This window comes from Macrobrachium nipponense, chromosome 19 (genome assembly GCF_015104395.2).
Source record: "Macrobrachium nipponense isolate FS-2020 chromosome 19, ASM1510439v2, whole genome shotgun sequence".
Taxonomy (NCBI): domain Eukaryota; kingdom Metazoa; phylum Arthropoda; class Malacostraca; order Decapoda; family Palaemonidae; genus Macrobrachium; species Macrobrachium nipponense.
The window spans coordinates 45,046,725-45,070,646 of record NC_061088.1 but is presented as its reverse complement, the minus strand read 5'-3'; the positions used below and the strand labels follow the sequence as shown (position 1 = coordinate 45,070,646).

Sequence of the window (23,922 nt, the reverse complement as noted above, 5' to 3'; positions counted from 1 at the left end):
TTGGCGATATGTACTCATGAATCTTGTAAAAATAAACAATGAGAGTAGTCTTCTATTGACTTCCGAGCACTCGCTATTCCAAGGAATCTGAGTGCTTGGCGAGCTCCAGAAATTCTAAGGAATTCATTTGCTTACTGAGACTCCTGAATGTCCTTATTTCGTAAGAACGTTCATCAAGGAGGAACGGGCACTGAATCGAGAGCACGACCTGAAAGATCCCGCACTCGAGGCCCCCTAAAATCCAAGAACCCACAGGAGAATGTAAATTGGACCCTGGGAAGGGCTTAACAAGAGAATCACTGCCTTCTCAGAGAGGGGCCACCCCTTAAAAGTTCTGTAAAACTTTTAAAAGGAACCTCCTCCCTGCCTCTCCAGGTGTTTGAACCCTCAAAATCGAGAAAACAGGTTGGAACCTGCAGAGCACTGGTGATAGCTAGCAGTAGTGCTGATAGGAGGAGATAAGACATGAATGCCCCACACTTTTTCTCACCCTGTGCCTGAACTGAGATGGAGAGAGTACTTTCTTTTAGCAGCTTGGGATACTCACAATTCGTTAGAAACATGAGCACTTGAAGCGACTTGCAAATGAGCACCCAACACAGCACCATTCTAGAGGCAGGTGCTCTAGAACTGATGACGGGAATTCAAACTGAAGTTTGTGCTCCCACACCTCCCAAAAAAAAAACCAGGGTCATGTAAATGGGTTCTCGAGTCTGAAGTTTGGGAAGAGCCAACAAGAGACCCCACAGCCTCGGGCCCTTAGAAATCTTGCAGAAGGACTTCTCAGGGGTTGTGGGGGGGAGCAGCCATCCTTTTCTTTGGCCTAAGGGGGGCCTATCTGGTTTCCTGGGAAAACCTCAAGCCTCAGAAAAAGAAGGGATGGGCATTGAAGGATGATGTTTCTTCTACAGGATGTTGATTAGGAAACATCAATAGCAGTGGCAGGAGTCACAGGGCAGCTGATGCCAGAGGCACAGCAGAAGCTACCCAGTGACTAGTCATCAGGGCAACAATAGCAGTCTAACAGATAGTACAGCAGGGGAACTACACGCACACACAGGAGGCAGTGCGACAGCATACTAGAGTGTCACAGGTAAACTCCCGAAGGTTAGGATAACCAACTGCTCTGTCCTACGACTGCTTACTGTCAACCTGAAGAAGAAATTAAAGATAAAATTAATAAAAGGAGACTCCTCTGATTCCAAAGGGCACTGCCACCGAAGCGAGAGGAGACCCCAAGAATATGTAACCCAATCACCAACACCACTCCCCTCCATCCTCCTTGCCTGACAGGCGAGCAAAGACGGCAAAGGAGAAAGAAAGAATACCGAAAGAGAAAAACTGAGAGTGAATGCTCCAAAGCTTTCCTCCCGGCAAACTCTCCGACAGCACTAGCGGCAGGAATAACATCTCATAACAAATAGACTGTCACGCCTTTATCAAAGGAAATTATGTGATAGGGGGAAAATGTTACTCCCTTGGCTGCCAACCCTGGGCACTCACTGGGGGAAGTCGGTCTGCAAGGCTGCCACAAGTTGTGGGTTTGTATATTAAAAATATCAATCACAGTATATATTCAAAATATATACAGAAACAATAAAAGTAAAGATCTCACCAGAAAAAAATTAGTTTAATGACCGTCAGGCAAGAGCTCACAAAACATGGCTGCATTGCATAGTGACCGAAAGCAAAATGGAATGTTTACCTCTGGGCAGACGGATCTCCCCGCCTACCAGACAGTAGTTACTGCCAAACCACTTTGTTCAAGAGTTTTAACGGCTGTGTTCCAACTTTGCCGTAAACAATTCCTAATGTAAAGGACTGAGGGTTAGATAATTGGGTATGAACAATACGATTTTAACTTGTTACTCCGAAAGCCTCACAGGACCTCCATAAAAGTCCCCTGATCAGGCCACCTTATCCAACATCAGCATGCACTTAAGGCAGTTTTTTCTTGCTCTCAATTTACCTAGTTGTGTTAATGGCCTCTGCTTTCTCAAGTTACTCACACCAGAAACTAGATTTCACTGCTAGGTCTCAAAGTGTACGAAAACCAAAACAATAATTCCCATTAGGAAGAATGTAAATAAAATTAATGAGTTCCTTCCAGACCCCCAAAAATATTAACAAAAAATACATTTTATAGGGAATAAAAACAGTTTTACTTACAGAAAACAATGAGAAATAAATATATATCTACTAATGAAATGAATAAATGAATTTAACATCACTCTCACCTTTATGGATCAAACCTGTTAGCAGATGGAAGATGGAGAGGAGGGGGGAGGGAGGAAGAGAGGTTACTTTTTGGATGGGGAATCTCCCTCCAGAAGGACTTCAGGTATCAAGGACCTATCTTTGGTTACTTCTCTCCGTTTTTTACTGGCACTTTCTAGGGTTATTTCCCCTCCTCGTGTGCTTACTGGCACTAAGACCAGCTGAAGAGTTACTGGAACCCTGACACACAACTAAACTGTCCAGAGACATTTGTTTCTGGCGTTTCTTTAAATCTGCCTAAAGTTAAACATGGCATTGTCATTAAACAAGTTGGAGACAGGGATTACAACTTCTTTGTTGGGATGATAATTCTCCACAAAATTTTGTACATCATTCCACTTAGCAAACATGTCCTTAATTCCTGGAGTAGGCACATTATGTATGCCAATTTGTTTTCTGAATTTTTCAAACCAGCCTCTGCTGGCCTTAAATTCACTACCAGCAGCGCTTGTTGTAGGCATTTTCTCACTGAGATCAGCATGCAACTTCCTCCAACACTTTGCTACAAGTTCTTTCTTTACTTATATAGTTTCTCGCCTTTTTTTTTACAGAAGGGCTAGCACTTGTAACTTTCTTTGGCCCAATGATGGCATATTTAGCAGTAAAAGCAGAATGGGTCATGCGCTGGGCCCCGGATGGAGCATTTCAGCGTATGAAAACCGAAGAAATGTAAGATAACCAAGACAAAATTTCGTAGAAAAAGTCTACGAAAACCGAAATGTATGAAAAGAGAAGCATATGAAAACTGAGTTTGACTGTACACACACACACACACACACACACACACCACACACACACACACACACACACACACACACACACATATATATATATATATATATACACAGTATATTTATGTGTGTGTGTGTGTGTGTGCACGTATGAATATTTTTTATTTTTCTGTATGATATCATTATCATTAGTTATTGGGCAAAACTACTTAGTATTTCGAGAAATTCATGCCTACTAAAAAATCCCAAACAGTTGTTTATATTTTGCAACATGACACCAAATTTTCCAATGTAAATCATTGAATGTTATATTCCTTGATATTCTTGCCATCAAATACCAGTAAAAATTAATGCTGTTTGTTTATTATCAATATTATTGAGATTTTATCTTTTAAACCATGTAAAACAATGAAAATATATCTAGAAAAAATAATTGTATTTCCTGGGAAATCCCTAAATGATTTTCTAGTTGTCCCGAAATCCCGGGATCCAAAATCAGGCTCAAACTGGAAACCCTAATTGTGACCTTACCTAAGATGAGCTTGTTTCACTTCTCATCTCAACCAATAGTACAGACTAGTGAATATTAGCTGTTAAGTATCAGGCTATAGAACATAGGCTATTATTAATTTTAATATATATTATGACTTTGGATGAAGCTTATATGGGATTTTACCATGCTCTTGCCAAATTTTATTGTTTGTCAGTTTGACCCATGAATAAAGAACGATAATAATTAGTTCTGCCTCTAGAGAGTAAAACATGACTGTATATTTATGGTGGAAAGAAAGGCATAACGTTGACAAATTGATCAACTATATTGCCCACGTGTATGGAAACTACAGCAGACAGAATTAAAACTTTTATTTCTACATATAGTACACATTGTCCTGGGTAAATGCTGCAAAGATAATTTACCAATGTAGTTGCCATAACTACAAAACTTTATGGCTTAACTGTAGAAGAAATATACCAGCAAAATTAAATATTTTTATTTCTGCATAAAATACATATTGTATATAGTAAATGGTGCATAAATTATTTGACAGTCTTGACGGACATCCAAGAAAATACGTTTTAAAGAGTACAGGATTTCCCATTTAGATTGTATGGGTTTTGCCATTGTTTACATAAGAATCATTGCATGGCGATGGCGCCACGCAGTGCACGTCACCAACTGGTTTGGCTACTATACGTTGTCCAATCTCTCCTCTCTATATCTATATATGCTACACCCTTTGCTTTTGGTAAAGAAGGTAGCTCAATGACCTTGACAAAAACAATGATTTCCATCGTAAATTTTTTCCACCCACTGCAACAATGGAACACACAATACCTGATATGAAGAATTCTCTAACTTGACCAGCTCTTCAGTGATAGCAAAATCAACGCACAACCCCAGAAAAAGCTGCTGCATCCCCTGACTAGTCACCAATTATAATTCTTCTCCCTTCCCTGTTTCTATCTTTGGTTCCTTTCCTCTTCCTCAAAGTGTGCTGGTTCCCTTGACCATTTCTTCTCACCTCATATGCTTTCAAGGAGGGTGGTAACCTCAATCTCCTTTGCAGCCTCTTTTAAGTTTTGGCCCTCTTTCCTTTCCAATACCAGGGATCAAAAGATCTTCAACAGCTTAGTTCCTTTCATACTCTTTAGCTGCTTCTATGTAACAAAATAGTGAGTTCTGGGAAGCATGCTATACTTTCTGCTCCCACTAATGTTTGTTGTGATGTTAGTCATGCCTCTGTCCAAGTCATAATGTCAACTTCCATTTAATTTCTTCTTCTTCGTATATGTTTCAAGTTTATCCTTAGCAAAAGGGTTCAAATCACTGAAGTATTTATGTTCTTTTGAACTAAGGGGATCTCGATTTTTTTACACTTTCTGGTTTCTGCCCTTCACTGTGGTTGAGGATCTGAATTTTTCCAGCCCAATACCTACTTAATAATACCAGTAGTTCTCTTCCCTTCTTTAAAATTCTCCATTTCAGTCACGATTATTTTAATCATTATGACCCAACGTCTCATTGATTAAGATTACGATAATAATGATAATAAGAATGATTAGTTCATATTATCATTATAAGATTACGATGACCTGCAGTTTTAGTCTGATCACTGTCTTAGTCCCTTTCTCCATTGAAGCTGGTTTCATCCATGTCAGCCTGCCCATATCAGTTATCTTACCCTTGACACTAATCATTATTTCCCTGACACTCATCATTATTTCCCTATTTTTATTAATCCAAACCTTAATCATTATCATTTTTGTTTATGATGGATTTCGGGCTCCTGGGATGCTTTGACCTTGGTAGGGGCTGTGATCCCTGACTCCACAGTGAAGTCATTCTTGACCATGGGATCTTTCTCTGATGCAGCAGGGAATAAAAAGCATTTTAGTAAATTAGAAAATCATCTGACAATGGTTTTGTAATTTGCAGAGAATAATGTTGCCTCAAGAATATGCAAATGCTGCAACTGGCAAAAGAATGATTTGGTTATTTTTCAGAAATTTCATATAAAAAAAGTTTCTTAATAATACAATTTAACTAGTTTTCCAAAATATATGCTTGAAAATGTTCATAAAATACCAATTGTAATCATTACATATACATAATGCTCGTAACAAGCACCCTGCCTTTCTTATGACTCAAATCACTCCCATTGCATAAATGGAATCAGAAGTTCTGTGAAAGCTGAAAGTGAGAGGTTTCCTTTATGTTTTGCCCTTTTAAATGTTATTATAAAATAAAACCACAGCCACTTACAATTCAGGACCATCCCTCCCTGAAATACTTCAGATATATGTAAATCATCTGTGCCACTAACATTACATATATGTATCTACTCAAATTATTTGAAAATCACAAAGAAAGAAATTTATTTTACCAAAAGCTCACTTCAGACTTATGATGCATTTTCTAAAACAAAACATGCCTTTTCACACAAATCCATGAATCAAATGCATTCTACATATTGTGTCCCAAATGCTCCAGGCATTGCCAATCTCTTTTCAATACACCCTTGGCTACTTATCACTCAATTAACTCACCTATCATAAAAACTGTGTGCAGCTGACAAAACTGCAGGTCTAGTAGGAGAGCAAAAGTTATACGGTTAGATGATTTAATATAAAAAAAGTGTTTTAAAAACATGTTTGTTCCATCATAAGCCCATTATCACATACTGTACATGGTAGAAGTATTTCTTTGGTAGGAGGCCAAAATTCTAAATATCCCAGGTTGTTTCTGCATACATGCAGGATCCAGGAGTATTTATGGACTGTAAGTCATAAATCAGGTCTACAGTAGCTTAAAGGTTTTTAAAGGTACCATGGAATGTACAAGTTGCTAGTATCTGGTAAAATTTTCAAAATTCAAACGTAAAATGACAATATGGTAGCTAACAGTCTCAGAGGACTTCTCTTGACACTGTCATGAATGATCAGTGGAGTTGAAAATTAGGAGTCTGCAATCTCTTTCCCACAAGAAACATGACCCATCTGGACCACCTAAATAAGTACGAATCCAAGTGTTTGTGTTAAAACTAAAATGCATAGAGTGTTCAGAACTTGTGCCACACACTTTTAATTGTTCACTAGGCCATTCATTACACATGACTCACCCAAAGACACACCCAAAGACATGATTCATCCAAAAGGAAACTAAGATCTATTGTGTTCCTTTTTCCTTCACCCCATGGAGATGGAGAATGCATCATGACATGTTACAACCAGCCATTTAGTCCCCATGCAAAATCAAGAACAGACAAAAGCAACAACCAACGGCCCCCCACCCCTAAAACCATCTCTAACATGTATGATCATCTCATACAAAGAGCGAGTTATGCCAACCAATCTCTAAGTAGTTAACTCTTAAAAAAGAAGGATGACAGTAAGTAAATTAATAGCAAAAGGTGATTTTAACCTGACTCATTGTCAGCAACTGGACTGGCTCTGCTTGGTGTGACAAATGCTTAGTTGCACAACTGAAGATCTCCATATTACCAGATAACCTCTACATGCATAGACAAAATGATGTGTAAGTTCTTCAGGAAATAAACAAGTGTGGTTGCTTGAGAAACAACTTCTCCAGTGGGAGACTTCCAGGGCTGACACACAACATGGAAAGTTGGCAAGCAAACCATTCTTTCTGCAGTTTCCCTGTACGTATGAGACTGACACAGACAAACATTTAAATCAACCATTTGACAGCTCATTGTCAGCAAGTTAAGCTCAAATTCATAAGTTTTTAAATATCTCAAATTATTTAACTTTAATTTAGTAGTAAATTATCTGACTTTACATACATTTATATCATTACATATTTACAATGATATATAGTAATTATACTTGAAGAATTATGACAAGGTGATCAAAAGGTATGTTTGGCAATTTCCATATCTGCTTGTTTATATTTGTAATTTAATGATAGGTATAAAAGACAAATTTGCATTAAAAACAAGGTACTGTATTGTCAGCCCACGAAGAATTGTCGTAGTTTTTCAAGTCATTGTTCGTTATGGAAATATTGCGATGCAGGTGCCAGATTATTTGCTTATCAATAAATAATATTTCCTTTCAAAGATGTTATACTCGAAATAAATTAAATTAGAATTGAGCAGATTTATTCAACGTAAAAAGATAATTATTTTGGATAGTAAGAAAAATATACTATACACATGAGTCCACGAATTCTAATTTTATTCTCAACTCTAGCTTCGTGACAGCATTAGCATTTTGAAGTTGGCTTTGCTGCCGCTCAAGTCTTGACCCAACATATTACTGTACTGGAGTGTCGTCAGTTTGTCACCTACAGCTGATAAATGATACATTAAGCCTGTCAATTTTCTTTAATAGCAAAGTGTAATTAAACCAATTTTGTCCTTTGATCAATTAAATAATTTGCATGACACATTTAGTGGGCCTAAATTTGACTTCCGATTTTGACACCTGATATACCAGGTCTATTTTCAGCAGTATACTCTCGGATACTTAATGTGAATGTATATATTGGCCATGTTCTCCTCTTTTCTTATCCTTTTCATAATTGCTTAACATAATTTACTTGGACCTAGCTATCTCAAGTAAAAAAGCAATGATAAAAAATCAAACTAATACACTTTAGTATCCTTTTTTTTTTTGTCTAATTCCTTGCATATCATCCTGTTTCATCAACACACGTTGGAAAGCTGTGGGAGTCAAAGCTGACAAATACCTTTAAGAAAGGCTTAGTTTCTTAAAGGTTTTCTTGGGTTAATCTTTCTGTAACAATTCATTAATTATAACCAGAAATGAATTAAAATTAGTTTCACATGTATGGCTAGACCTACTGCCACAAGTATATTATAAGGATAGGAAATATGAAAGGTGACTTTCTCGTTTAAGTCTATTTCAGATATTTTTTACAATAAAAACCTACTGCTGTATTAGGGGTTGTTCTTTGACAGCTGCAACAATCATACATGATGTAACAAGAGTGTATGCAAATATTTTGGGGAATGAAAGAACAAGTAATTTTAAGCAGAAAATGTTCTATAAACATATGCATTTAAAGGCTTCGGTTGTCGGTGAGGGGGATTTTAAAATAACCGTTATCATTAGTGCTGCTTTCACGCGATGGAGTCGAGCAAGAAGTAAGAGAAGCCTGTGATGTAGGGGAGCAGTGGTGCCATATAGGGGGAGGATGGAGGGATAGGCCGATGTGAATAAAATATCTCCCAATAAAAGGGATTTTGACGTAGGAAAAATCTATTTCTGGGTGATTGGCTCGTGTCGCCCTATGAAAGTATCCTTAATATCATTCTTTCTAGGCAAAATTAATCTAAAATTACCAGAGAAAAACAAAATTAAGAAAATGTCAGTAAAACTGACTCGCTCACTCTATAAAAGAAGTGTCGGTATGAGAATAGGGGCGAGTGGGATCACTACCACGAGTCATTCACCATTTAGACCTTCCAATCAAAATCCCCACTAGAGAGAGCTGATACTAACGGGTGATGCAGCCGCTACTACTACTACTAGGGACGCCACGGACAGCAGCGCCCCTAGCGGTCATCCTTAATCTATGAACATCTTGTCCTGCAGGGAGGGCAAACAAGGGTTTCATAGGGCGACACAAGCCAATCACCCAGAAATAGATTTTTCCTACGTCAAAATCCCTTTTCTGGGCTCAGCTCGTGTCGGCCTATGAAAGAGTACCAGAGAAACAGACAAGATGGGAAAAAGGACAAATGAAAATCAGTTGTAAAAAAGAGGTATATAATATAAGTGAATCAGGTATATTACAGAATACAAACTAAGTACTTAAAGCTAACTTATGCTAAACAATGACATAAAAAAGAAAGCCAATAATATAAAGTACTTAAAATTAACTTATATTAAACATAGTAATATACAATAATGTAATGCAAATTAACAAAATAGATTCACTTAAGTAAGGTATTTACATAATATAAACACAATTGTGTCCTACCCTAGCATAAAAATAAGGGTAGGTACACTGAAGTACATTATAAGTACATAGTGTGGATGTCCCTAGCAAAAAAATCAAGGGCAATCAATCCCCCAATATTGATCTCAGCGGCTAAGGGCTAGAGTATCCGAATAGCATGGCGATAGGGTGAGGCATGTTGGACGAGGTAGGTAGAAAGGAAGACCTGGATCTATACTATGACTACTATACAGTATCAGGAGAAACAATGTTTCCCGCTGCTACTGCAGAAAATTTTAAAGATTCCAAGGACTTTAGGTAGTGACGTTTAAAGACTGTCGGAGATTTCCATCCAGATACTTTTTTTAAGATCCTCGAAGTTCATATGTTGAAAGTAGTTAATTGAGGTGGCTAACTCCTATGATGTCATGTGCTTTTGGAAATGAATCAGGATTGGCTTGTTTAATGAAGTAAAGGATCTGTTGTCTAATTCCTTTTACTGATAAAGTACCACCTTTTTTCTCTCATGAAGAGAGAACCTGAGGATCTTGAGGATGTGCGAGATAGAAAGGCTCTTAAAGTTGATACTGAGCAGAGAGAAGGATCTTGCGGAAGTGGGATGACTTTCCAAGGAGCCCACCTTGCAAGAGGATCCTCATTTTTAGCCAAAAAACTACGATCCGGAGCAAGCAGAACTTCTCCTGAAGGGAGGAATTCCACATGACCCGCATCTCTGGATAGAGCCGACAGTTCTGAAATTCTAGCTCCTGAAGCTAGGCTTAATAAGAATAACGTCTTTCTAAGAAGCATTATGAATGTACAAGACGAGTTGTCAGTATCTGAGGTAGTTTAGGACATCAATTCAAGAACCATGAGACTGCAGTAGGCCTTTGAGAGGGTCTAAGTCTAGCACAGGCTTTAGGAATAGACGTAAAGTAAGATTCTGTTAGGTCTATCTGGAAACCCAACTGAAAGATCTTCCTCAAGCCGATTTATGAGTAGTAATAGTGCTAGCTGCTAAACCTTTTTCAAAAAACAACGGATCTGAAAAAGGATATAGCTAGTTAACTGTCATGGTTGTAGTGTTTGATTCTTTCAGGAAAGGATGCTAATTTTTTAAACAGCTGAGTCATATTGTCTAATAGTTGACTCTCTCTTATCTGATTCTAGGAAGAGGATGTTTTGGGGATTAATGTTAGCATCTTTGTTAGCCGCAAAACTTCATGAAGTCCATAAAGTTAGGGTCTGAAGAATTCCTGAGGAAGTGAACACAGTCCTCATTTGTACTGATTGCGACAGCTTGGATTGGAATCCGTTGAGGTCGGAGACCCAATTCCAGAAGCAGAGGATACCAGTTGCTCTTGGGCCAGTCTGGAGCAATCAGAGCTACTAGTCCCTCGAAAGTCCTCAAGCTTGCTCAAGACTTTCAAAAGAAGATTCACCTGGAGGAAAAACATAAATTTTCCTCCACTGATTCCAATCTAACGACAGGGCGTCCGTGGCATAAGCCAGAGGGTCCAGGTTGCGGGCCACATAGCAAGGGAGCTTGTGGTTCGCTTGAGGCGAAGAGATCCACTTGGAGACCTGGGACTCTCCGGCATATCCACTGGAATGACCTGTCGTCCAGGGACCATTCTGATTCCAGAGGAACTGACCGGGACAAAGCGTCTGCTATCACATTCTTTTTACCCCCGCCAGGTGAGTGGCGGACAGATGCCATTTGTGTTTGTCTGCTAGTGCAAAGATGGCTATCATGACATGGTTCACATGTTTGGATTTGGACCACCCTCTGTTGATGCAATGAACTACCACTGCACTGTCCAAAACTAGTCTTAGATGAGACTTTTTCGGGGGAAGAAGTCTCTTCAGGGTAAGAAATACTGCCATTGCTTCCAGAACGTTTATGGTGGAGCTGGCTGGAACTGAACTGACCAAGTCCCCTGAACTTGTTTGAATTGAGAATATCCCCCCCACCCCGGACAGGGAGGCATCTGTGTGAATGGTTAGTAACTGGAAGGGGATATTGAGGGGTACTAGTTTGGCCAGGTTCTTCACCTTTGTCCATGGACGGAGCTGATTGCGAAGGATCTGTGGAATTACTGACAACTTGTCTCGAGATTTGGCGTTTGCTCTCGATCGCCAAACTCGGTTTATATCTTTCAGCCTTGCTTTCAGGAGGATGTCTCCTTGATGTCTGTTTGCATTTGAGAAATTGTTTCACAGACTTGGCTATTTCTTTCCGTTTGCCACCGGAATTGACAGATTGTGGGAAGACAAATCCCATTGGATTCCTAGCCACTGAAAACGAGACTCCGGAGTAAGTCTGGATTTCGTTCTTGTTTATCTGGAACCCCAGATGTTCCAGAAATTGAACTACCTCTTTTGTGGCTTTGAGACATTCCTCGACTGTTGTGCCAGTGCCCAGATCACCCAATCGTCGAGGTATGCTGCTACCATTATCCCTTGAGTTCTCAATTGTTGAACCACCACTTCTGCTATTTTTCGTGAATACCCTGGGGCTACATTCAGACCGAAGGGCATCACTTTGAATGAGAACTTCTGATTTCCTAGTTTGAAGCCTAGGAATGGGCGGAAGTGCCTGGCTAATAGGGATATGATAGTATGCGTCTGTAAGATCGATGGAGCATGTGACGGCTCCACGAGGAAGTAAGGTCTTACCTGCGAGATGGTAAGCATTTTGAACTTGTCGCAACGAATGAAAGAGTTTAGCCTTGACAAGTCTAAGATTACCCTTCTTTTTGTTGAGCCTTTCTTTGGCACGCTGAATAAGCGACCTTGAAATTTTAGATGCTTGACTCTCGCAATAGCTCCTTTCTGAGGAGTTCCTCGTGTAATCTGTCAATTCCTTTGATGGTTCCTGATAAAATGATTTGATTGGAGGGGGATCTTTGATCCAACTCCAACCAATCCCTTGGACACTATGCTCTGTGCCCAATTGCTGAACCCCCACCTTGACGGAAGAGGAACAGCCTCCCTCCTACCTGGGGGAGACCTCACTGTTGTTGGGCGGGTTGACCTCCACGCCCTCCTCTGAACTGCTTCCCCTTGACGCTCTTCCTGTGCCACGCTGGCGAAAGTGGCCTCATCGCTCTGCTACCTCTCAACTGCCTATTAAAGGGAGGGTAAGCTGACCTTCATACATAGGGTTGAAGGCCGCGAGAGTGCGTAGGAGGTCGAGGGTTGCGACTGAGGAGACAACAGGAGGATGGGTTGGGTCTGTTTTGAGGTGATGGTTGTCCCTGTGGGTAACTGGGACGGCCTGAACGAACTGCTGTTGCTGTTGATGTTTTTGGTAAGGTTGGAACTTTACCAGACTTCTTGAGTTTCTTACCAGCAGCGGGGGCGGATTCTTGTTTCCTCTTAGAGGAGATACCCCACCTACCTCTAAAGCTCTGGTTGAGCCTAGCAGCCTCATGGTGCACCTCATTCACAGCGGACTCTGGAAGAGGTCCGCCCCCCCACATGCTGGAAGCCGGAGTCTATTAGGTTCGTGCCTAATAGTGCACTCCGCAGAACGTGCTTTCGGCAGTTCCTCCTAGCTTGGAAGAAGTCGAAAGCATCCGTCTGAACTGTTTGAAGCTGAGACTTGGCCAGAATCTTAAATAGTGGTTCTGTGCCATACGAAAGTGCCGCCATCTCAGTGATAATTAAAGAGTTGAGGGATCTCCCAAACCTAGTTCGAGCATCGAACTCTGCCTGGATCAAGGTATCAGGCAGCCTTGGAAGCTTTTCGCCAAACTGGTCCATTGCGCAGTCTGGTTTAAGCTTACCAAGCGTGAATGTGGCAGGCAAGTTCTCTCACAATTCTCCGAAGGCTGGAAAGAGCGGAGAAAGTAGAATCCGCTTCCCTCAGCTGTGGCATGGGCTCATCCTTGAGGACTGCCTGAAGAGTCGCTTCCACTATTTTGGTAGCGAACGGAAGAGAAGCCTCCTCCTCCGTCGCAAAAATAGTGAAAGGACTCTTGAAAGCCTGGAGCTTAGTGTTGGTACTACCCAGTCCTCCAGGCAGTGAACCCATTCCCGCTGAGCGTGCTCTCTACTATAAAGCACGTTCTCTCGGGAAATCTTGTCCTCCCTAGTGAGGGCCGCCGCCACGGTCAGCCTAGCATATCCAATGAAAGGCTGAGTCAATCCCGGAGGATAAAACTCGAAGTCCTCAATCCTTCGAGTTCCACACTCCGGGACAGAGATCATACCGTCCTTGAATGGAGCGTAAGCGGCCACTCTCCATGGGTTATCCATGGAGAAGGCTGGTAGCGACTCATAAGGAGGTAGCTGGAGAATGCCAGCACCTGCTACTGGGGAGACTGGATGAGGAGCCTGAGAAAGCCCAGCTACTCGGTCCTCATTCTCTCTAACTCTGTTAGAGAGATCTTGGATGGACTGGCCCGACTGACTAAGGGTGTTTGACAGCATTGCTGTCAAACATCTGTTCAAACTTGGTTCCGAGGGCGGAGACCTGCGAGCCTACCATCTCTCCTACCTGTTGCATCACCACTGCTGAGAAGGCAGTGGGATCAAAGGTGCTCGGTCCCGCTACTCCAACCGGCGTCGCCGGAGTGGATGCGGTGGAGGCCGGAGAAGGCATTGGCTCAGCTGGAGCGCGAGCCTTCTCCTTAGAAGCCTTGCTTCAGAGCTCTTGGAGTATGAAGAGCTCGGCTTGGCCTTCACCGCGTCAGCATAGGAAGTCGAAGACTTCTTTACTGAAGAAGACAACGACGACTTCTTAGAAGTCGTCTTATGGAGGGTCTTCTGTTCTCTCTGTCCCTTCACCTTTGGGGGTACAGAGAGAGCGGGAGAGCGGGCAGGGATCTCAGATCCCGTAAAGCCTTGAAAAGAAGCAGTAGAAGGGACAGGAGAAGATCCAGGAGCGCCCAAGGAAAGACTTGGGCGCCCGACACACTACCATCAACCAACAAATCCTCCGCACCTACCGCCATAGGCTCGATATTCAGGTCCAAAGTTGCGACGTCTGGGACCGGCTCGTGCGTGGCCACGGACCTGAACGACTGCTGCACCTCTTGCTGAATGGAGGCGATGAGAGGGGCTGCAGAGATAGGGTCAACGTATCCTGTTGATTTGCCGCCGGGGAAGATCTGAACGGCCAGCTTCTTATCCAAGATGTACGGCTGGCCCTTGGCGGCGTTCTTCCCGAAGCCGCCCACCCAAGCCTTCAGGGTTGCTAGGGCGACTTCCTTCACGGCGGCAGCCTGAAAGAGAAGGCGAAATGAAGCTTCTAGTGGCGGGGACGGGGTTTAACAAGCTTATGACTAAGTGTTATTAGTAATACGATAAAGAAGTCTAAAATCGACTTACCCCCCCCACCAGCTGACTGACAAGGTCATAGCAGATGGTGCAGGCTTCTGGGTGCCAGACGATCATGGCGTTGTGGGTCGTGGCACACGGGTCGTGAGTCCTGCACTCATCGTGGGCGTAGGGGTCGTACAGCGTCGCATTGCACCCCAGGACCTGACAGTTGGTAGCCTGTAAGTGGAAAGATACATAAGTATCAGGAGAACACTTACAGCCTAACAATTGCTCCGCTGCATGCCGGAGCGAGAAAGTTAGATTAAACCAGAGCCCCGCCATAATACGTGTGGTAACAAGGTGGTTGGAGTTGTCCAAGGCTACGCCGGAGACAAGAGAAAGAATCCAACCAGGTGTGGTGGTGAGGTATGAAACCACGACGGAGAACGACGGAGATGGTATACACACAGTTAGATAATACTAAAATTCACCGTAAGATTAGGGTATATCCTTATATTATAACTAAATAAATATAAATCTTTTCCCTGTCTACTAGAAGAGTGCCCGGGTAAGAAGCAAGCTCTCCTCCGGTAGCGGGAAAAAAGGGCAGGATATAGTAGGCAAGCAATAGACCACTAGTAGTGACCACCCCGCCCGCTGGCGGAGCCAGACGAACTATAACCAAAGGTGCCCCGGCTGCAGCGGAGGCTCCGTTCGTTACAGTGGGGGAAAAGGTGGGACTGAGCAATGGGGGGGGGTTCCAGGGTGACGCGGGCGGGGGAGAGAGAGAGGGGGGGGGTGGCCTACTCCTCCCCGTCCCAACAAACTACCCGCTCGGTGACCCGGTACCCGAGACAAGTGGTCGCCCTTATACCCCAGCTGGAGGAACCCCTGGCCTCCTCAGAGAAGGAGGGAGGAAGGCTACTGAGGTTGTCATGGCAACCAAGTGGTCCCCCAGACCCCTCCCTATACCTGGTAGGGAGGGAGGGGAAAGGAAGGGTAAGGTGCTATGGAACACGTGACCGCAAGTGGCCTAAGCCGCGATAGCAACACAACCGTGGGAGGGCCACATGAACCAGACTGTACCAACACATGGGACATGCACCTAGGCTAGCCTAACACCCTAAATAAAACTAAAATTACATCGTAAAAGGTGGAAAAGACACTTTTAGTAAAAGAAAAAGAAAAAGAAGCCCAGGAGGAGGGCAAACTGTTCCGAGGAACAGTTGACTACTCGGAGCCAGCGATAGCCGATGAAGAGCAAGAGCCGGGATGCTGGGCCAGAAAACACAGAAGTAGCCCTAAATACCAAACTAAGAGAAATGGTAAAAGGCTGACCTAGCTAAAAAGGCGATGTAAAAAACGATGAACGTGATATAGTAAGCCCATAAGTACAAGAAGTCCCAGTATGGAAGACCGGGAATTCTTAACCTGAAGCAGCATGGAGCCGCCACGAGTCGACCGGGAAACCGTATATGACCTATTAGAAGGAAAATACTGGTCCCTGGAAGACTAAAATACGGTAAAATACTACTTATGAGGCACTTAACTTAGCCGATGCGATGGCAGCACGTTCCATGGTTAATAAGGAGGTAAATCCAAAGATAACACGGCACAAGAGAAAAAAGCGTACAACGCGTACCGTCTAATGATTAAGGATGACCGCTAGGGGTGCTGCTGTCCGTGGCGTCCCTAGTAGTAGTAGTAGCGGCCGCATCACCCGTTAGTATCAGCTCTCTCTAGTGGGGATTTTGATTGGAAGGTCTAAATGGTGAATGACTCGTGGTAGTGATCCCACTCGCCCCTATTCTCATACCGACACTTCTTTTATAGAGTGAGCGAGTCAGTTTTACTGACATTTTCTTAATTTTGTTTTTCTCTGGTAATTTTAGATTAATTTTGCCTAGAAAGAATGATATTAAGGATACTTTCATAGGCCGACACGAGCTGAGCCCAGAAAATGTATTATTTAGGTTTTGAAGAGAAAATGCATGCATCATTGAATCTGTTTCCATCCCTATCATTGGTATTCACTGGAAACCGATAAAAAAACAGAAAAAGAAAAGTAAGCCTCACTGAATCTCCCATCCATCAAAGGTAGGCTTGCTTATTCAGTATCCTTATAAAAATCTCTCCCTCTCCATCTTAAGTATTCATCAGACACCAGTCATAGGCATAGACCTAGTCATGATTCCTGGTTCAACAATAACGTGACGAGGTGCTAAATTCAACGTTCACTAACGAATGTTGTTGGCTTATTGTCGTGCTCTCTTGTGGTGCTTTAAGGAGTTCCACTTCAAGGCCCATTTTCTAGACTTTGCCGTTCTCTAAACAATTTTGGTTCATCTATGTATGATTCTCTTCAGTAGATAAATTGAGCATTCTTGATATCTCTCTAACAGGAACTTGCACTGAATCCTGCAGTGCAATGCAGTAGTTGTCTTTCTCTGAACAGAGGATGTTTCTTTGACCGATAAATGAAACATCGACATTCGATTCCCGCGCACATCATCATTTCAACCTTCATAAGTCGTTTGTTGGATGTAGGCCTTTCCCAGGTTGTCCACAGATTTCTATCCTCCGCTGTTCTGTGTCACTGTCGTTGATGTTGGTCTAAGTCATCTCGCCAGCAGGTTTTTTGTCTTCCTCGGTTTCTTGCGTATCCTCGTGGCGTCCAGAAGGTTGTTCGTGATGTCCATCTGTTGTCTGTCATCCTGGCAATGTGCCCTGCCCAGTTCCACTTGAGCTTACTGATGGTTTCAAGGATATCATTTAGTTTTTTTACTTATCCATTTAGCTGTTCTATCCTTCCAAGTTAGAATTAGCAAAATTCTCTCATGTGCCCTGTGCATTATTTGTAATTTAAGGGAAAGCTTTTTTGTTAGATTCCAAGTTTCGTTCCCATAGGTGACAGTGGGGAGGATATACTGATCATAAACTTTCCTTTTTAAGATGATGGGATTCTTCTTATTTTATAACACTGAACTGGCTCTTCCAGACGCCTGCCAACGGAGGGTTATTCTTCTTTTTAATTCGTTCTCTTCGGAGGCGCCATGTAGAGAGATTTGTTGTCCAAGGTAGATGTAGTGGTACACTTCCTCAATTTGCACATCACGACATCGAAAACAAGAGTGAGGTCGCATGGTTTGCACTGTTAAGGTTATATCATTTTATTTTTATCTTTGATAACATTTTGTGAGTTTCCAATATTTTCTGTAAAATTTAACAAATGGAATTGTTCAACTACCTCCAACATAATACTGTAATGCTAATATAAGGACTATGTTTATGTGATACTACTAGTGATAGGTGTTCCCTATCTACGTAGTAATGTATGTCAGTGGTTGTGATAAGGGATTTTGACGTAAGGAAAAATCTATTTCTGGGCGATTGGTTCGTGTCGCCAGCGAAATATCCTTTAATCCTTATTTTCTAAGTAAATGTACTACACTACAGAGAATAAATAAATAAAGAAAAGGTCAGTACTACGACTCGCTCACCCTCCAAGAGGGGTGTCGGTATGAAACACTATGGCGAGTGAGACCACTACCACGAACCACTTGCCAATAGAAAATCTCCTACTACAAAATCCCCACTAGAGGGGAGCCGACCCACAGATGGGCAGCAACTACTACTACTCCATCCCATGCTGCCGACTGCTGGCCGCCTCTGTGGCCATCCTGAAGTTAGCAGACAATCTTGAGCGCTGGGATGGGTAGGGTGGGATTTTCGCTGGCGACACGAACCAATCGCCCAGAAATAGATTTTTCCTTACGTCAAAATCCCTTTTCGGGCTCAGTTCGTGTCGCTGCGCGAAATCGTACCAGAGAAATAGAAACAAGATTGTAAAGAAGAAATTAAAACAGAAAAAACAAAAAAGGTCTCAATAAAACATAAAATAAAATGAAGAATATAAATTTGCCAATAAATATACATATACACAATGATACATAAAGAAATATTACTTAAAATTAACTTAAGGTTAATAATATTTTCTAAAATTAACTTAAATTTAACATATATATACAGGGCTTACATGAATATATGTTGAGCTTAACCAAAATCTTTGTGTATAGTTTAATATGTACAAAGTAATTAAAGCAATTAATATAAAAAAAATTGAATAGAACAAACTTTGACAATAATATAAATAAAGAAATTTGTATAAGACTTAGTATACAAAACCCGTAACCATTGTAAATAAGATGTGTCACCCTAGCATAAAAATAAGGGGACCACATCAAGAGATCATTATACAATCAATTGTGAGTGACCCTAGCAAAAAAATAAGGGGCACCACTGTAACATAATAAGAGCAGCTAAGACTCAAGGTAAAACGTAGATAAACATGGCAGGTATAGACAAACTGTTGGGTGAGATAGGTAGAAAGGAGAAACCTGGATCTTCTACTAAAGATTAAGCAGAGTCGGGGGAAACTATGTTACCCGCCGCAACTGCTGAAAATTTCAGAGCTTCCAAGGACTTTAAGTAATGACGCTTAAATACTGTCGGCGATTTCCATCCGTATACTACTTTAAAATCATCGAAATTCCATGTGTTGGAAATAGTTAATTGAAGGTGGCAAACTGCCTGACAATCATGTGCTTTAGGGGAAGGAATCAGGGTTGGCTTGCTTAATAAAGTACAGGATTTGTGCCTGAAACCTTTAGTAGATAAAGTCCACCTTTTCTCTCATAAAAGAGCCCAAAAAAAGGACCGAAGAGGATGAGGATGTCCTGGACAGAAAGGCTCGTAAGGTCGATACTGGACAAAGACAAAATCTTGTTGGGGAAGGGGTCAACCTTCCACGGTTCCCCCACCTCATCAAAGGATCCTCATTTCTTTGCTATAAAACTATGTTCCGGAGAAAGTAGAACTTCCCCCTGTGGGAAGAAATTCTATATGATTGGGATCTCTGGATAACGCCGACAGTTCTAAAATTCTAGCTCCTGAAGCCAAGCTTAATAAAAATAGAGTTTTCTTTTTTCTTAAGAGCATTATAAATGAACATGTTCGTATTATCTGTTTCTGAAGCCAGCTTTAGAACATCATTTAGAACCACGACCTGACGTAGGCCCTCACTGAAGGTCTAAGTCTAAGCACAAGCCTTGGGAATAGACGAGAAGTAAGAGTCTGTCAAGTCTATGCTGAACCCAGTTGAAAAATCTTTTCAAGGCCGACTTGTTTGTCGGGATAGTGCTAGCTGCTAAGCCTTTTTCAAATAAAGACCTGAGAAAGGATATAGCTGAATTGATTGTCATGATTCTAATATCTGATTCTCTCCGGAAGGTTGCCAATTTACTTTTTGACTGCAGCATCTACTGTCTCAAAGTTGAATCTCTCTTATCAGATTCCAAGAAAAGATATTTCGAGGATCAATATTTCGGCGTCTCTTTTAGCCGCGAACTTCATGAAGTCCATAAAGTTAGGGTTTTGAGAAATTCCTGAGGAAGCGAAAACAAAGTCTTCGTTTGTACTAACTGGGAGAGCCTGGGATTGGGAATTCGAAGAGGAGACGAAGACCCAGTTCCAGATGAGAGGGTACCAATTGCTCTTCGGCCAGTCTGGGCTACTAGAGCTACTTGACCCTTGAACGTCCGAGTTTGTTTCAGTACCTTCAGGAGAAGATTCACTGGAGGAAAGATAAATCTTCTCCAGTTGTTCCAGTCTATGGACAGGGCGTCCGTGGCATAGGCCAGAGGGTCCAGGTTGGGGGCCACATAACATGGGTTGAAGTTTTGTGGGTTCGCTTGGGATGCGAATAGATCCACCTTGGTAGACCTGAAACCCTCCGGAGAATCCATTGGAACGAACTGTTTTGTCCAGTGACCATTCCGACTCCAGAGGAACTGATCTGGATAGAGCATCTGCTATGACTTTTCTCACTCCAGCTATATGGTTGTGGAGAGAGGTGCCCCAACTGAAACTTGTTCCGCCAGGAGAAAGATGGCTTTTACCGTGACATGATTCAGATGGTCGTGACTTGGAGCCTCCCCTGTTTACACAATGGACTACCACTGCGCTGTCTAAAACTAGCTTTTATGTGGGAGTTCTTTGGCGGCGTAACCTTTTTAGAGTCAAGAACACTGCCATTGCTTCCAGTACATTTATGTGAAGCTGGCGGAACTGGGGTGACCAGGTTCCTTGAACCTTCTTGAACTGAGAATATCCTCCCCAGCCGCTTAATGAAGCGTCCGTGTGGATGGTAATCCCCGGAGGAGGAAACTGAAGGGGTACTGATATTGACAGGTTCTGACTTTTTGCCCAAGGGCGTAGACGATTCCGCCAGAATCTGTGGACTGATGATAAACTTGTCCCTGGACCTGACATTTGCTCGTGAGCGCCGATTCTGGTTAGGTCTTTCAGTTGGCTTTCATCAAGATGTTTGTCCTGATGCAAATGGAGTGAAACCCAGAATTCTTTCCTGGCTTCTCCTTGAAGCAAGTTTGTGTCCTAGAAATTGCTTTACTGACTTCGCTATTTCTTTTTCTCTTGGCTGATGAATCGACAGAGTATGGGAGAATATTCCATTGATGCCCAGCCACTGAAAGTTTGACTCCGGAGTGAGTCTTGATGTTGTCCTGTTTATCTTGACCCTAGATATTCCAGGAAACTGGATACTTTCAGTGTTGCTTTGCGACATTCCTCGACTTTTGGAGCCCAAATTAACCAATCGTCGAGATACGCTACTACCATGATCCCCCCTGCGCCCTTAGTTGTTGGACGACCACTTCCGCCAACTTCGTGAACACCCTGGGTGCCACGTTCAGACCGAAGGAAACTACCTTGAAAGGAGAATGCTTGATCTCCTAGCTTGAAGCCCAGATAAGGGCGAAAGTGTCTTGCAAATAGGGATATGATATATGCGTCTGTAAGATCGATAGAGGTGGTGACGCCCCACAACGGGGGAAGTAAGGTCCGCACCTGCGAGATGGTGAGCATCTTGAACTTGTCGCAGCGAATGGCCAAGTTTAAACGGGATAAGTCTAAGATACCCTTCTTTTTTGTGAGCCTTTCTTTGGAACGCTGAAACAAGCGCCCTTGAAATTTTAATCTGTTGGACTCTCGCTATTGCTCCTTTCTGAAGGAGGTTCCTCCGCATACTCCGCAATTTCTTTTGATGGAAGTTGAAGGAAAGGTCTGGGTGGGGGCGGATTCGCAACCCAACTCCAACCCAGGCCTTTCGACACAATACTTGTGCCCATTTGCTGAATCCCCACCGGTGCCGGAAGAGAAACAGCCTCCCTCCTACCTGGAAGTTTCTCATTGCTGCTGGTCATCCTCCGCGGCCTCCCCGGAAGTGTTTTTTCCCTCTATTAAGGACCTTCCTGATCCTCTCTGACGAAAGATCGCTTACCTCTGCCTCCCCTACCCGAGCGGTCCATACTGCTGAAAGCCTGGCCTTCGAACACTTGGTTGAAGCTGGGGAGACAGCGTAAGAGTGGAAGGTTGAGGCTGGGGGGAAATCACGTAGATAGGCTGTATTGTGCCTTGGAGGTAGAGGTTTTGGCTGCCTGCACCAACGGAAACAGCCGAAACAGGCTGGGCGAAGCGTTGTTGTTTCTTTGGTAAGGCTGGAAACGTCGGGTTTCCTCTGAGCCTTTACCCCTTACCCCTTACTGCCTGGCTTCTTGGCGTCTCTTTGCAGTGAGACCCCAATGATCCTTAAGGCTTAGGTTAAGCCTTGTAGCTTCCGCCTGGACCCTCCTTAACCATTGCATCGGGGAAGAGGTCTGCTCCCCAGATGTTTGATGAAAGCAACTTTATCGGTTTTCATGCCGAATAGTTTGCTTCCTGGAGGACATGCTTCCGACAATTCGTTCTGGCTTGTGGCGAACTCAAACATGTCAGACTGAACCGTTTGTGTCAGTGACTTGGTGAGAAGCTTAAAGAGTGGCCTGGAACCGTAAGCAATGGTAGCCACTTCCGTCATGGCCAATGGTGTTAAATAGACCTGGCTAGCCTAGACTTGGCCTCAACTCCGCCTGAATGAGGCTGTCCGGAAGTCTAGGCAGCTTCTCACCAAACTGATCCATACACAGTCTGGTTTTGAGTTTGCCGCCGAAAAAGTTTGGGTTCAGGTCTTTCCCACAATTCTCAGGTTGAGGGAAGCAAAGGAGATGTGGGTCTGCTTCCTTTAGCTGTGGTAACGACTCCCCCTTCTGGGCGCTGGGATAGTGACCGTAGCTATTTTGGTAAGGAAGGGAAGCAGTTCCCTCTTCCATTGTGAAAAATGGTGAAGGGACTCTTAAAGGTTGAATCTTGTCGTGTTTTGAACAATCCATTCCTCTAAGCACCTGAGCCATTCTCTTTGAGCCTGGTCACGTGAATAGAGGACTGTCTCTTTAGGGACCTTGTCATCTCTCGTCATGGCTTGCGTCAGTGAGTCCTGGCGTAGCCCAATGAACGGTGGGGGCTGTAGGACCCTCCGGGTAGAACTCGAAGTCCTCAATCCTTCGAGTACCACATCCGGAATTGAAATAAGCCCGTCCTGGAGGGGGCGTATGACGCCACCCTCCAGGGGTTATTCATAGAGAACGGAGGCAGAGAGTCATGAGGTGGAAGCTGAGCCATACCTGTGCCGAAAGGTGGGGGGAGTAGCTAGAGGAGCCTGGCTAAGTTCGGCGATGATGTTATCCCTGGGAGGTGATCCTGTCGGACAACCGGGGAGAACATCTGCTCCATACTGTTTTTTGGAGAGAACCGACCAATCCCCCATGTGTTGTAACAGACCGCATTGGGATCCAAAGCCGGAGCTGCTGCGGAGGTGGGTTGGGTAACTCTGAACAGGTACCAAGGGGAGAGGAGAAATGGCTGATTCCGCCGGAGTATGTGATCTCTCCTTTGGAAGACCTACTCCTTGAGATTTGGAGCCGGACCCAGAAGCTCTAGACCTCTTCTGCTCCGGGGTTCGTAGCCGGAGACTTGCGAGATGTTTTGACCGACGAAGTCTTTTTGGAGACGACGACGTCTTGCTTAGGGTTTTCCACAACCGTCTGTTCTTTGACCTTAGGTCTTACGGAAGCATCAGGAGAAGTATAAAGGAGCTCAGCTCCTGTTAAAGCCTTGGAAGGAAGCTGGAGAGGTTAGCAGGAGTAGAAGACCCAGTGGCGCCCAAGGGAAGGCCCTTGGGCGTCCAACGTACCTACCTCGACCAACGGGTCAAGTACAACACCGACCATTGGTTCAATATTCAGATCCAGTGTCGCGACTTCCGAT

General features: G+C 43.2%; 1 protein-coding gene across 2 annotated transcripts in view; it reads left to right on the top strand.

Moving 5' to 3' along the window:
* Positions 1 to 23,922, top strand: part of LOC135216783 (enoyl-CoA hydratase EchA19-like) — a 346,923-nt gene that overhangs the window by 212,043 nt on the left and 110,958 nt on the right. The gene's annotated exons all lie outside the window — the stretch shown is intronic.